This window comes from Vulpes lagopus, chromosome 3 (genome assembly GCF_018345385.1).
Source record: "Vulpes lagopus strain Blue_001 chromosome 3, ASM1834538v1, whole genome shotgun sequence".
Lineage (NCBI taxonomy): Eukaryota > Metazoa > Chordata > Mammalia > Carnivora > Canidae > Vulpes > Vulpes lagopus.
Window position 1 is genome coordinate 21,641,350 of NC_054826.1, and position 14,475 is coordinate 21,655,824.

At 46.1% G+C, this 14,475-nt stretch overlaps 1 protein-coding gene across 3 annotated transcripts in view; it reads left to right on the forward strand.

The window, feature by feature from the left end:
• Nucleotides 1–7,945: 7,945 nt before the first annotated feature.
• The window catches only part of NIM1K (NIM1 serine/threonine protein kinase), a 63,193-nt gene continuing 56,663 nt past the window's right edge, over nucleotides 7,946–14,475 (forward strand). The window contains exon 1 of one of the 3 annotated variants that reach the window (XM_041746833.1): nucleotides 7,946–8,034. The gene's annotated coding sequence lies outside the window, so the exon portion shown is untranslated. Of the gene's footprint in view, nucleotides 8,035–9,340; nucleotides 9,454–10,566; nucleotides 10,665–14,475 lie in introns of those variants that run through there. The other 2 variants (XM_041746832.1, XM_041746835.1) reach the window with 2 other exon arrangements.

Below are 14,475 nucleotides of genomic sequence, written 5' to 3' on the forward strand. Positions count from 1 at the left end.
TGGTGCCTGCCTTCGGCCCAGGACGTGATCCCACATCCGGCTTCCTGCATGGAGCCTGCTTAAAAAGGCTGACTTCCTCATGCACTATTGAAAGGAATATTAGTGTGGAAACATACATGCTTCTGTTTCTGCTACATTCAACTTGAAATTAAAGATTTCAAGACTGAAAGGGTCTTTGAAGTTCTAGACTATTTGCCCGTGTTATAATTGGAATAAGCCAACAGTACCAACTGAGGCCTAAATGTAGATCAAGTCCACACTAGAAAATCAAGTATGTTTTAATGTACATCTTCAATTGAACATGAGTTGTTTTAAACACATTATCGGAAGGTCATCAGTGTATTCACATGGAAATAATGTTTTATAACTATGTCATACAAAATTAAAAGGAAATGCCTGACCTTAAAAGTTTAGCCTGATTCTGTTGGAGAAAACTTAGCTTCACATTCCTTAGGTTAACACTCTTAATTACATCAAGAGAGGAGGGGAACCTAAGCTTAATATTTTTCAGATATGTGCTGAGCTGTGCTATGGCTCTTACACCATTTGTCATAAAAGACTTAAAATGAGAAGCAGCAGGAATTAAAATTTAAACCCTCCCCACCACCACTACCAATTAATAGGATCCTTTGTAGTTGGAGACCTAGAAGTATATTGCTTTAAAAAGGTAACAGGAAAAAAAAATAATAATAATAAAGGTAACAGGGCAGCCCGGGTGGCTCAGCGGTTTAGTGCCGCCTTCAGCCCAGGGCCTGATCCTGGAGACCCAGGATCGAGTCCCTGCATGGAGCCTGCTTCTACCTCTGCCTCTCTCTCTCTCTCTGTCTCTCTCTGTCTCTCATGAATAAATAAAATCTTTTTTAAATAAATTAAATTTAAATAAATAAACAAACAAAGTAAAAAGGTAACAGAGGCTGTCATCATAAATGTATCCTGACCTTATGGGGACATCTTAAAGTTACTCTGCTGTATGAACATTACTTCATTAATCCTGTTGACATGGTAAATAGGAAGGCAGGCTGTGAATTCAATATTTTTTCTTCTCACTTTTCCTAAAACCTGATGTCATACATAATTATTCACCTGAAATAATGCCCACCTTGATGGTCATTGTTACAAAAGACAGTCTAGGGGCAGCCTGGGTGGCTCAGCCAGCGGTTTAGCGCCACCTTCAGCCCAGGGCGTGATCCTGGAGACCCGGGATCGAGTCTCACATGGGGCTCCTTGCGTGGAGCCTGCTTCTCCCTCTGCCTGTTTCTCTGCCTCTCTCTCTCTCTCTTTGTATCTCTCATAAATAAATAAATAAAATCTTAAAAAAAAAAAAAAAAAGACTAGGATAGAAAAATAGCATCATGGGCAGTCCCGGTGGCTCAGTGGTTTAGCGCCACCTTCAGCCCAGGGTGTGATCCTGGTGACCCGGGATTGAGTCCCCCATCGGGCTCCCTGCATGGAGCCTGCTTCTGCCTCCGCCTGTGTCTCTGCCTTTCTCTCTCTGTGTGTCTATCATGAATAAATAAAATCTTTTTTTAAAAAGCATCATTTATGAATCACTTATCATACGCTGAACATTTAATCATCTCAGTGACCTGAGGTAAATATAAATGAGGGAAAGTAAGAGAAGGAGATGAGAAACTGGTGAAGAAGGGAGCCAGTATTTGAAACCAAGGAACTTGACTGCACAGACTACAGTCTTGACTAAAATACAGTTAACCTTTGTATGAGCCTTCTTTTTGGAATCCACATCAGCCCATGATGGGGTTTGGGGTGCAGGGTACAGGAGATCAGAAAGGCTGGCAAGATACGTGCAGCAAATTCTTCTGATGTCTCCTTGCCCTGACACTACACCATCTAGGCAGTGGTTCTCCCACTTAGTGCATGAGAATCTTGTTAGAACACACATCGCTAGACTTCACACCCTAGGTGGCTGATTTAATTGGTCTGGATTAGGGCTCTAAAGATTGCATGTCTAACAAGTTCCCAGCTAATACTAACACCCTTAGTCCTGGAACCCCTGTCAGTTGGGGAATAACGGACATAGGGCACTCCAAGGAAGCACAGGATGAGTAGCCTTTCTGATGGTCTTTTTCTATAGTGTAGACAGGTGCTACTCTAAAAATATTTTGTTACCTATTGCTCATGTTTATCATTCAAGTAATGGACTGGACGAAGGCATATATCTTCGTTTTTTTTCATTTCAAGCAAGAACATTCTGCTTGTTCTCAGTAAATAATTACTTCTCTGTTTCTAAAATGAAAATGCCACAAAGACAAGAAGCACTGGAGAATAGAGAAATTAAAAGCCAAAGTATCAAAATAATTGGCTTGGAATACTTATGCTGCTTCCAAGTAACCCAAATATACGTAAGACACAAAATGTTAGCTAATATCTGCTGAGAAGTAAATGCCAATATATGAATTCACTTGAGAGAATAGCTGATCATGACTTGTGGTTTTGCGGTCTGGTACACTGCCTGCCTATATTTGTCAGGACACAAACTGTCCTGTGAAATAATTGTTACTAGAGGGCAGCCCTGGTGACGCAGCGGTTTGGCGCCGCCTGCAGCCTGGGGTGTGATCCTGGAGACCTGGGATCGAGTCCCACGTCAGGCTCCCTGCATGGAGCCTGCTTCTCCCTCTCCCTCTCCCTCTGCCTCTGTCTCTGCCTCTCTCTCTGTGTCTGTGAATAAATAAAATCTTAAAAAAAAAAAATTGTTACTAGATATAGCTGGGAAAATACTACTGAGGAAATACTATGGGTTCAGAACCCTGCTCCAGTTAAAACAGTGCTCATTAAAAACTAAAACTTCAGGGCAGCCCGGGTGGCTCAGGGGTTTTGTGCCACCTTCAGCCCAGGGTGTGATCCTGGGGACCCGGGATCAAGTCCCACGTCGGGCTCCCTGCTTGGAGCCTGCTTCTCCCTCTGCCTGTGTCCCTGTGTCTCTGCCTCTCTCTCTCTCTGTGTATTCTCATGAATAAATAAAATACTAAAAAAACCCTAAAGATTCAGACAAAGGTAAATGATTTATTTTTTATTTTTATAAATTTTTGTAAGATAATTTTACTTAAGTATCAGTGGGCCCAGGGCTCTTACGCTGTTCTTCATTGCCGAGTTGTAAATAATACCCAAGTGCCAATTATAAGAACATATTACACTAATTGCTACTATGTGGCTACACCTTCAAGAAAAGTTTGGAGTACAGTTGCTACTGTAAGTGAGAATCTCAGGGACTCAAATTTTATAGTGAAAATTACTTATATAATGAAAATTTCTCAAGATCACAATTTGTTTTTTTATTTTTCTTATGTCTTTTTGTATTTTACCTTTAGGAAGAAAGTTCAATGTTGAACTAAAGGATGCAACGGGGAGATCTGAAGTGAATTAAATAAAAATATTGAGAATATTGGGACGCCTGGGTGGCTCAGTGGTTGAGCGCTTGCCTTTGGCCCAGGGTGTGATCCTAGAGACCCAGGATCGAGTCCCACATCGGGCTCCTTGCATGGAGCCTGCTTCTCTCTCTGCCTATGTCTCTGCCTCTCTCCCTCTCTGTGTCTCTCCTGAATAAATAAAATCTTAAAAAAAAATTTAAAAAAATATTGAGAATATTGATAGAACTTAGGCTCACTGGCAGAGGGAAATGTAGTGGCCCTTCACTCAGCTACTGAAATTTGCAACCTCTTTCTTTATCATTTTGTTATTGATGTTAAATTACACCCACTCAAGTAAAAGATTTACATATTTTAGGAAATAAAGTAAGAAAAAAACATATCTTAGGAAATAAAGTAAAAAAAATATTCTTTAGGGACACCTAGGTGGCTCAGCGGTTGAGTGTCTGCCTTTGACTCAGGGCATGATCCTGGAGACCCAGGATCGAGTCCCACATTGGGCTCCCTGCAAGGAGCCTGCTTCTCCCTCTGCCTATGTCTCTGCATCTCTCTTTGTGTCTCTTATGAATAAATAAATACAATCTTTAAAAAAAAAAAAACATTCTTTAGGAAATAAAGTGAAAGTTATTTTACCGGTTATTTCCATTTATCAGAAATAATTATTGTTAACATTGCATGAATATTTGAATATCTAGCTCTACACACACACATATACACATGAAAGAGAGAGGAAGAGGAGGAAGGAGAGAAGGAGAAGAAGAAAAACAGAAGAATTTAAAAAGGAGGAAGGAGAGAGATGAGAGAGATGAGGGAGAGAGATGAGAGAGAGGGTGTACTTTTTAAAACAGTATTGCCATGCTAGCTTTAATTCTTTCAGTTTAATCTTGCTTGAATTTAATAAGCTGAATAAAATGGTAAAGCTCAGATAAATCTTTCTTACTGCAAGAAATATTAGTTCTTGGGACACCCGGGTGTCTCAGCAGTTGAGCTTCTGCCTTTGGCTCGGTGTGATCCTGGAGTCCCGGGATGGAGTCCCACATCAGGCTTCCTGCATGGGGCCTGCTTCTCCCTCTGCCTGTGTCTCTGCCTCTTTCTGTGTGTCTCTCATGAATAAATAAAATGTTTTTTAAAAAGAAATATTAGTTCTTTAAAGATTCTTACAAAGTTGACAAAGGATTTTAATAAGTATCAATTGTGATTAAATTTTAACTTGTCAGTTGACCCCCATGCTGTGAAAGTATGAACTTGGCATTCTCATACTTCCACTCATTGATTTTGTTGTATTTGCGCTGTCAAAGTTTATAAAGTCAGTGTTCAGGTTAAGCCACTGTTGAGTTACAGCTCAAGAAAGAATTAGTGAAATATAAGATCTGAAGATATTACCAGAATATAAAAAAAGTTAAACAGAAGGTAAAAATTTGGGAAACATCAAAAGACATGAGCTAGAATGAGGTCTGACATATATAATATCCAATTAAAATTCCTGAAAGAAAGGTAAAACATGGGATAGGGGTCATAGTCAAAGAGATTGAGAATTTTTCTGAATTGTTGAGAGATATGCATTATCAGATTTAGGTAGCACACAGATCCTAAGCAGTATAGAGAAGACAAATTTTCTTGGAATAAGATATGCCTTTGGAGTTGCAGATCCAACTCCACAGCACTATGAAGTCTTAGAAAACTTTTACTCTACTTCCTCTCCCAAGATTTGTCAAATATCCCTATGGGAGGAAAGAAGGAAGGAGACTAGGGGTAGGAAAACCCTAATTCAGGTTCACATTTAGTAGGATAGAGTATACCAGGTAACAATGCCAGAAAATGAGTAGACTGTCCCTATATGCCCTAGACTAGTAACTACCAATCCCTCAGAACTTGAAATAGCAATAATAGCTACCACTTATTAAGCACTCATTAGAGGAAGCACTGACCTGTTTGTGGCCCAAACTACTTAAAGACTGTGATGAAAGTTGTATCCTTTCACACATTTTTAGTGGGAGCTCCTCCTGGGAACCACCCCGAAGCCCCTAAAGTCCAGATTAAGACAACCTAATTTAACTGTTTGCCAGAAACTTTGTCATTAATTCTCACAATTTCCAGAGTACAGATGAAGGACCTGACATTAGAAGATGCTTGAAACAAACAAGCAAACAAACAAAAAAAAAAGATGCTTGAAACCAAAGAATTCATACAGCTAAGCTAATCAGTGCCAGAACTAGGAGACAAGGTATAACATTATGACTCAAAAATCTAAACTTTTGGCCATTGCCAGTGTTTCTCAAAGCATAGAGCAAGTACCTCCTGTGTTAGAAACACACAGGGCTGTTCCTAAGAATGTATTTAACTTATTTTCTGCCAAGACAAAGGAGCAGCGCTTAGAAAACTGAGACTACCTGCATTGACTAGGTCTGTTTAATCAATTCTTTCAAAAAATATTTTTTTCTCACATTAAAATATTTTTTCTGACACATATGCCCATTGTAGAAAATAGGAAAAAATGCTGGAAAATATTAAGAAGATCATTTAAATTACCTATGATTTCACTAGGTAACAAAAAAACATTACTAATATCTAGTGTATATCCTTCTACTCAAACATATCACAAATTTGTAACATTTGGCTTGGTAACTTTTGCTTTCACTTAATATGTTGAAAATATTTCCCCATACTATTCAAAATAAGAATTTTTAACTTCTAAATAATGCTACACTGTAATCAACCAATTGAATGGCTCTTTCTAGAATAAAAATAATACATTTTTCAAGTGGAGGGAATTGAATGAGCAGTCACTAGTCCTATATGGCTGGGGATCCCAGGACTTCCAAGGGAAGGGAAAATATGAAGGAAAGGCTCTGAAAGGGAATAGGCCCTAGCAGAATGGCTGCAAGAGAAATCGGGCTCAAGGGAGCTCCTGGAATGGAATCTGGCCAATGGACTTTGGAAGTGGTCTCTGATGCTGAAATTTTCCTGTTTTCTTTCAGTAACCTTCCAAGCCACTAGAATCTAGCATCTTTGGTGCTCTACAGGGGCATGATGGGAGGGTCTACGCAAGAGTCTATGTTAGGTTGTGAGTTTGAGGCTCTTGGCTTCCAAGCAGTTTCCTTAGGAACTCCTATCCTGTATATTATGTTACAGGATTCAAGTAGAATTTTATATTTTTAAACATGTAATGTCTTACCCTATGCTTTATTGCTTTAGAAAGAAAACAAGGGGGCAGCCCCAGTGGCTCAGTGGTTTAGCGCCACCTTCAGCCCAGGGCCTGATCCTGGAGACCCAGGATAGAGTCCCATGTCGGGTTCCCTGCATGGAGCCTGCTTCCCCTCTGACTCTATCTCTGCCTCTCTTTCTCTGTCTCTCATGAATAAATAAATAAAATCTTAAAAAAAAAAAAAAAAAAAAGAAAACAAGGGGCACCTGGCTGGCTCAGTAATGCTCCACCTTAGTGGAGCAGGTGACTCTAGATCTTGGGGTTGTGGGTTTGAGCCCCATGTTCGGTGTAAAGAGTACTTTAAAATATTTTTTATTTTTTTCATTTTTAAAAAAAGATTTTATTTATTTGTTCATAAGAGATACAGACAGAGAGAGGGAGAGAGAGAGAGAGAGAGAGAGAGAGAGGCAGAGACACAGGCAGAGGGAGAAGCAGGCTCCATGCAGGGAGCCCGACATTGGACTTGATCCCAGGTCCCCAGGATCAGGCCCTGGGCTGAAGGCGCCACTAAACCACTGAGCCACCCAGGCTGCCCTTTTTTAAAAAAAAAAAAGAAAAGAAAAGAAAGAAAGAAAGAAAGAAAGAAAAACTGATGGCATGTACTATTTTTAAAATCGCTCTTCAAAGAAAAAAAAAACTTTTTTTTTTCTTTTTAGGAAAGGGTCTCCCTTTATTTTTTATTTTTTTTTTAAAGGGTCTCCCTTTAAAGACAAATCTTTCTCACAGAGAATTTTCGTCTTCCACAAGTAGATAACCACTCTCATCAACCAAGGATTGGTTGCTTGCCAATCTCAAGGGCCAGTCCCTGGAGCTGTCCAAGGTTTTGTTTCTTGCTCTTCCTGTTCGTGGCCCCCTTAGTCATACAAAGAGGCAGCAAAGTAAGAAGAAGGGCAGGGACTCTGGAGTCCAACTGCCTGGGCTTGAATCCCAGCACCAGCATTGGACTGCTGTGTGATCTTGAGCAGTCAAGTAACATCTCTGGGCCTCAGTTTCCTCATTTGACAAAACAGGGATGGTAATAAGAATACCTAATTTATAAGGTTATTCTGAGGATTTAATCAGTTACTGTTGTGAAAGTATGCAAGCGCCTGTCAAATAGCAAGAAAAGGAATTTCTGGCTTCCCTAATTTCTACCATAAATAGATTTTAACTTAAGTTATTTGACTCCTTTAGCACTTTTGCTTTTTGTAATTATTACCCTGCAATGAGGAATACAGAAGAGTATGAGGAAGTGGCAAGGGTGCTCACCGAGCTGTGCCTTAGGGTGCCCGGTCTTGGCTTTGCCATTAACCAAGCTGTGAGATCCTTGTTAACTGACTTCTCTGACCTCACGTTCCTCCTCCGTAAAACGAAGGACGTGAATTTCAGTAAATAACCTCTATGCGTTGACTCTCCTGGGAAGCTCATTTTCTGCTCTACGCTCAGTTCCGGTGACTCGGCTTCCCGGTTTGTATCTGGCACCTACCCTTGGCCGAGGTTTACAGCTGGGGAAGGGGCAGGCGCTTGCAGAGGCTCCCTCCCCGCTAAGCGCTGCCCAAGCTACCGGACCTGACGCGGGCGGGGGCCGGGCAGAGGGGGCACCGGCGCCGCTTTCTGCGGAGCCTAAGCCTGCCAGACTCCCCTGGAGGAACCGTCACGGGGGTTTGCTCAAAACCGCGGTCTGTCGGGAGGGTTACGGGGTCGCGGTCTCCCAAGGACCCGCAAACCTTGGATCGAGGGTCTCCAGCGGTTCCGCACCGGGCGTGAGTCGAGAGCCGGGTGTGGCCCTGTCGCCGCTTCCCATCCCGGCCGTGCGAGGGCCAGACCCCGCCTCCGTGTCCCCGACGGGTGTCCCCGCGCCGCGCACCCCTCCCCCGGCGCCTCCTTCCTGGCTGCCATAGAAACCGGCCTACGAGGTCCGGGCCCGCGTCCCGGCGCCCGACAGGCCCCCGGCCCCCTCCCCCCCAGGCCGGCCTCCCCCGGGCGGCCCCCTCCCCCCGGCCGGCCCCCTCCTCCGGGCGGACCCCTCCCCCGGGCGGCCCCCTCCCCCCGGCCGGCCCCCTCCTCCGGGCGGCCCCCTCCCCCGGGCGGCCCCCTCCCCCCGGCCGGCCCCCTCCTCCGGGCGGACCCCTCCCCCGGGCGGCCCCCTCCCCCCGGCCGGCCCCCTCCCCCCGGCCGGCCCCCTCCCCCGGGCGGCCCCCTCCCCCCGGCCGGCCCCCTCCTCCGGGCGGCCCCCTCCCCCCGGCCGGCCCCCTCCCCCAGGCCCTGGCCCCCTCCCCCGGGCGGCCCCCTCCCCCCGGCCGGCCCCCTCCTCCGGGCGGACCCGTCCCCCGGGCCCCGGCCCCCTCCCCCCGGCCGGCCCCCTCCTCCGGGCGGACCCCTCCCCCCGGCCGGCCCCCTCCCCCCGGCCCTGGCCCCCTCCCCCGGGCGGCCCCCTCCCCCCGGCCCTGGCCCCCTCCCCCGGGCGGCCCCCTCCCCCGGGCGGCCCCCTCCCCCGGGCCCTGGCCCCCTCCCCCGGGCGGCCCCCTCCCCCCGGCCCTGGCCCCCTCCCCCGGGCCCTGGCCCCTTCCCCCCGGGCGGCCCCCTCCCCCCGGCCGGCCCCCTCCCCCGGGCGGACCCCTCCCCCGGGCCCTGGCCCCCTCCTCCGGGCCGTCCCCATCCGCCGGGCCGGCCCCCCGCTCCCGATTGGTCCTCCGGGAGGCGCTGCGGGGCGCCTGGGTCCCCGCCGCAGAGCCCGGGCCCGGGCGGCGGGCGGGGCTTGCGGGAGCCGCCGTGGGTCCGCCGTGGGTCCGCCGGCCGTGCCTGACAGCCCGGGAGCCTCCCGCGGGCCGGCGGCGCCCGCCACCCACGCACCGGCCGCCCGGGGCTCGCGGCCCCGCCACGGAGGTAAGCGGCGGCCGCGGGCTCGCAGCCAGCACCCCCGCCCGCGTGCCCTCCGCCGGGCTGGGGGCCTGGGGCCGCGCGGGGCGTCGGGGACAGGGAGACCCGGCTCCCCTCGGGGCGGCGGGCGAGCTGGGGTCCGCAGAAGGGCGCCCCTCCCCTCCCCTCCCCTCCCCTGCCCTCCCCGGGCGGCGGGGCGCGCGCGGCCGGAGGGCGTTAGGCGGGAGGCGCGGGCGCGCTGGCTGCGCCCTGGGCCCCGGAGCCCGCACGACGGCGCCCGCCCCGCCCCGCCCCGCCCCGCCCCGCGCACACCTGGCGCGGGCACCTGAGCGCGGGGCACCTGCGCCACCCCGGACGCTGCCCGCCGACGGCCGTGGCCCCCAGCGCCCCGCACCACCACGCCCCCGACACAGTCGTGCTGCCTCGGAAGACTGTGCCAGTAAGGAAGAGCCTCGGCTCCTCCTCCCGGGGGTCCCCTTCGGGAGTGTTAGGAGCTCCGGGATGACCGGGAGAGGATGGCAACGGGGTCTTTGAAATGCCCTGTCCGGTCAGCTTCTGCGTGCCTGACCCAACATCTGGGCAGGTGGACGGGTCCAGGCAACCCAAGGCAACCTAGGGCCGCAAGGATCAGCCGGCCCCACTTTTCCCTTCCTTCCTCCCCAACCTCGTCCTCCTCCCCCCCCCCCCCCCCCCCCCCCCCCCGTCTTCGTCCTCCCGCGTTCAGTAGACGAGGGGCCCCTCTGTGAGACCCGCCCCCCACCCCCTTGCCCACCCCGCTTCAGAATGGGAGCAAGTGAACCACATTCCAAGCTCCCACCCGTGCGATTCAGACAAGTTTGGAAATTAAACAAATCGCGTTTGCGACCGGAGACCGCGGGAATCCAGAAGGGAAACAAACAAAACCAGACCCGAAAAAATCTATTGCAAGTTAAGTCAAGATTTCAAGGGAGAATCTAAAAGGACTATTTGTTTTTGGCAGTATGGGGTGTGTGCGTGTGTGAATGTTTGAGAAATCTGTATCACTCAAGCTTGCATCATCAGTATTCAATGGGATTCACAGAAGCGCTTCAAAAGATGGTTTCTGTTAGTGTTGCAAAAGCACTTCCAATGTTGGTTGCCATGGTAACCGGAGAAGTCGCCCCGCACCGTTGAGACGCTGCCTGGCTGGAACCAGGAACTGTTCTTGAGATCTCCTCACGTCCCCTCATGTCACCATGGTAATAATAATTGAGCTTATAAGACACTTGTTTCTTTTCTTTGAAGTACTAGAAGCCCCGGGCCTGGTGTCTTTAAATTTTTATCTTTTCAGAGTTTGCAATTTGTGGAACAGAGATCTTCCCTCCCAGACAACTGAGTGTAAACACTGCCCTCCAGCCTGGGCCCTGCTGGCCCAGCTCGCTCCCCACAGCTCTCTCCTCTGACCGGAGAGGCTTGAAGGAGGAGGGTGTTTGATGTTAAAGGAATCCTGGCCTGGCACCGCATCTCCCTCCTCATCCAGCATTTCAATTTGGAGTCCTAATTAGCTCTCTAATTAGGAGATGGGGGGAATGTGAGTGGAGGTCCCAGAAAGACTAGAATGGGGGAAAAGCTAAGTCCTACTGTCCTGGACACTCCTGTCCTGTGGGCTGTTGAATTTGCCTCATGGCAAATTTATTTTTGGCTTGACCACTGTTCAGTGGTAAGCCTGGAAAACCCTTCAGAGAGGCCTCCTTCTGTGTTAGGAAAAAATGTGGGTTGGATATTTAGTTTGAGGAATGTGCTTTTTTCTAATAACTGAGCTGCATTTAAAATAAAGGCAGGTTTGTATGAAATCTAAATTTCCTGGTAATAACTACAGCTAGGCGGTGGAGCCCTCTATGCTCTTGGTTTAGCCTTAGGTTTTCAGTGGAGATAGATTCATTTGGGGGCAGCAGTGGCATCATTCAGATACTTTCATTAGCAAGTGTTGGTGTCTTTAAAGAACCATAATTCTTGATATCTCCACAATCCCTGAGCAGTGAATCCTATAAAATCAATTTTGTACGATGATGGCACATGACTGGGAAATTTGAAAACCTCTAGACTTACAGTTTTAAAAGAAGGGAAAAATAAAAAAATATTTCATCCTAGTAGGTTAATGTTTTCAGGCAAATATAGTTTCACTTTGAGAAATTTAAAAATTAAAATATAATGTGAAATCCAACTTCATTTTTTGAAGTTCATTACAGTATCTCACTGTTAAAGACTAAAAAGCCTTAATTCGTTGGCTGATTTCTTTCAGTTCTTTTTTTTTTTTTTTAAATGATTTCTTTCAGTTCTTTTTTTTTTTTTCTTTCAGTTCTTGAGAGGATCAGGTGTTTATAAAATTAGCCTCATTCTATTGTATTGTCATTTCCTATTGTTGTACTAGAAAAAATTTTCTAGAATTGAAGTTATGTATTTTGAGAGAAGGAAATATTCAAATTTCTTGTGAAGACAATAGTCTACAATTTGAATTAAGCAGATCACAGCTTCTAAAATTATTTTCTTCCAAGAACTTCAAAATAGCTCAGCCAGTATTATATGGTATCTTGAGGAATATTAACCAGTTTTACAGATGGGCAAGTTGCATTCAAAAGTTTCAAGTCATTTCAGTTAATCACTACATGGAAAGTGAAGAGACAAAAATACACCAGAGTCAGCCAAGACTCAGAGAAAAATCAAGATGAGAAGAAGGACAACAGAGGAATTGTGAGAAGAATTTAAGATTAGACAGAAAAATAAAACTGTAGGGAAAAGGAGTCTTAACTGAGAAAAAAAACCGCACAGATTAAGGAAAAAGGAGTCAAAGATAAAAAGTCAGGTGCAAAGAGAATTGCACAGAAACAAACTCAAAACCAAGACAGGGAGCAGGAAACTAAAAGGAACTCCTCATCTTTCATGGAGAACAGGGACCTTGATGTTTTTCCCAAAAGCCCAGGTATCTCATTTAGCAAACTCCTCTGACTTGTGTTGCAGAACCTATGGGAGGCCTGAGTGGCAGATTGGGGGGGCACGCTGGCCCACTGCCTCCTGTTGCACCCAGACCTTGAGATGAGGCAGCTTTCCCATCTGCAGGCCTGCCACATGAGGTGCTCCCAATCCTTAAGTCACCAGGAAAGCCTGTATCTCCATTTATTGGGGTCATTTAATTGAGATAATCTGTAGATGCACTTGATTATGTAATTGTATTTTTTTACTTTAAATTACAAGTTTTGATCTTTAAAAATTGCTTATCAAATAATGCATTCATCTAATTTTATGAATTCGAGCATTTTAAAAGATTCTAACAAAAACAACAGTCCCCCTCCTTGGATACAGCCACTCTCTGCTCTTGGCTGTTTGATTACTTAACCTCCCCATTTCTGAATATTTGCTTGCGTAGTTGGTCTTGATTTATCAGTTTTAGACAGAATCTATGGGCCTTCTCTTATTGTAGGAGTGGATATAGCTCTCTCACTCCAACCCTTGCAAATTCCCCCCCTTTATTTTTGCAGCATAATTGATGGAAATAAATCAGCCAGGGCACCTTTGACATAACCTTTTATTTGGTTTCCCATTGCCGAGCATGGGAAAGCTCTTAAGAGCATCTGGCTTGGGGCAGGTGGGCTAAATGTTTCCTAAGACTTTAGCCAGTGTAGCCAAAGTTCAGCTAGTATCGGAAATAGTTGATGGTGGGTGGCCCTCGGACAAGGGAGGAGTTGCTCTTGCAGATTAGCATCTATTGTTTTGCCTAATTTGGGTTTTATACAAGGGAATGGGGAGGAAAAGTCAGTGGCTGAGTCTTTTGGGATGGTAAGGAGCCAGAGCTGCAGGGGACAAGGCCTTGTGCACATCTCAATGTAAAATTCTGTCCTACAACACCTCTGTCAGGTAATATCACAATTTTAATTAAATCGATGTTGAGTTAGCATTACGATCGTATAATTATTGTTCACTGCAGAGCCAAGTTGTAAACTACGATATTTCTTTTTTTCTGTACAATTTTTTTGGAGAAAAGAATTATTTTTTATTTGCTTAATTTTTAGGAATCTATTGTTATTTCTTCCCAGATAGGCTAATGGATCTGTGAAACACCTCTCGAATGTATTTTCTACACAACAAAATGCATCAGATAGTCGTTGGTTCCTTCTGGGCCTCCCCTCATCCCCACCCTCCAAAATGGAGCCCTCAGATCCCCAGTCTGAACCAGTTCTTTTGTGGCCTTGACACACACCCACATTGTGAGATTTCCCTTCACTTCACTTCTTTGCGGATTCCTTGTTCTCTTGTTTTTCTCTCTGTTGGTTTACTCTTTCATTTTGTAAGGCATCCACTGTGGTAACTTCTTCTTCTTTTTTCTTTTGTACTGCGGTAGCTTCTTAAAGAGTTATGGGAAAGTTTTGAGACCTCGCATGTCTGAAAAAGTCTTTATTTTACTCTCGCACTTGGTAGTTTGAGTGTAGATATAGTTCTAGGCTGGAAATTAATTCCTGCAAATTTCTGAAGGCATTGGTCCATTGTTTTTAGCTTCTGGTGTTGCTGTAAGTTCAGTATCATCCTGATTCTTGATTCTTGGCCTGAAATCTATTTTTTCTGTCTGGACCTTGTAGGATTCTCTCATTGTTTTATGAAATTTCACTAAGTATGAATTCATCTTCTATGGATTATGTTCACATACCTACTGGGCCTTAGAAACTTGTATCCTGCCCTTCTGGGGAATTAATGATATAGGCATACTTGGAAAAATCATTCCATTTTATTGGTTACTTTTCCTTGCCATATATTGATTATTTTATTGCATCAACTCAAGACTTCTAGCTTTGAATGACTTGGTTGCTGCTCTTTGGAATCATGCTTGCTTCCAGGCCATTTTGCATTCCATTTGTTTTCTTACCACTTTTTGTCTTTTAAAAATAATCAGTGCTCATATTCATATGGGTCATACCCGTAACTCTACAAATAGTTTTTATACTCTGTGCATTTGCTATATGGGACATGTGTGTTTTAAAATGTAAATTAAAGCACAAAGACAGCAAATTTGTTGTAGAC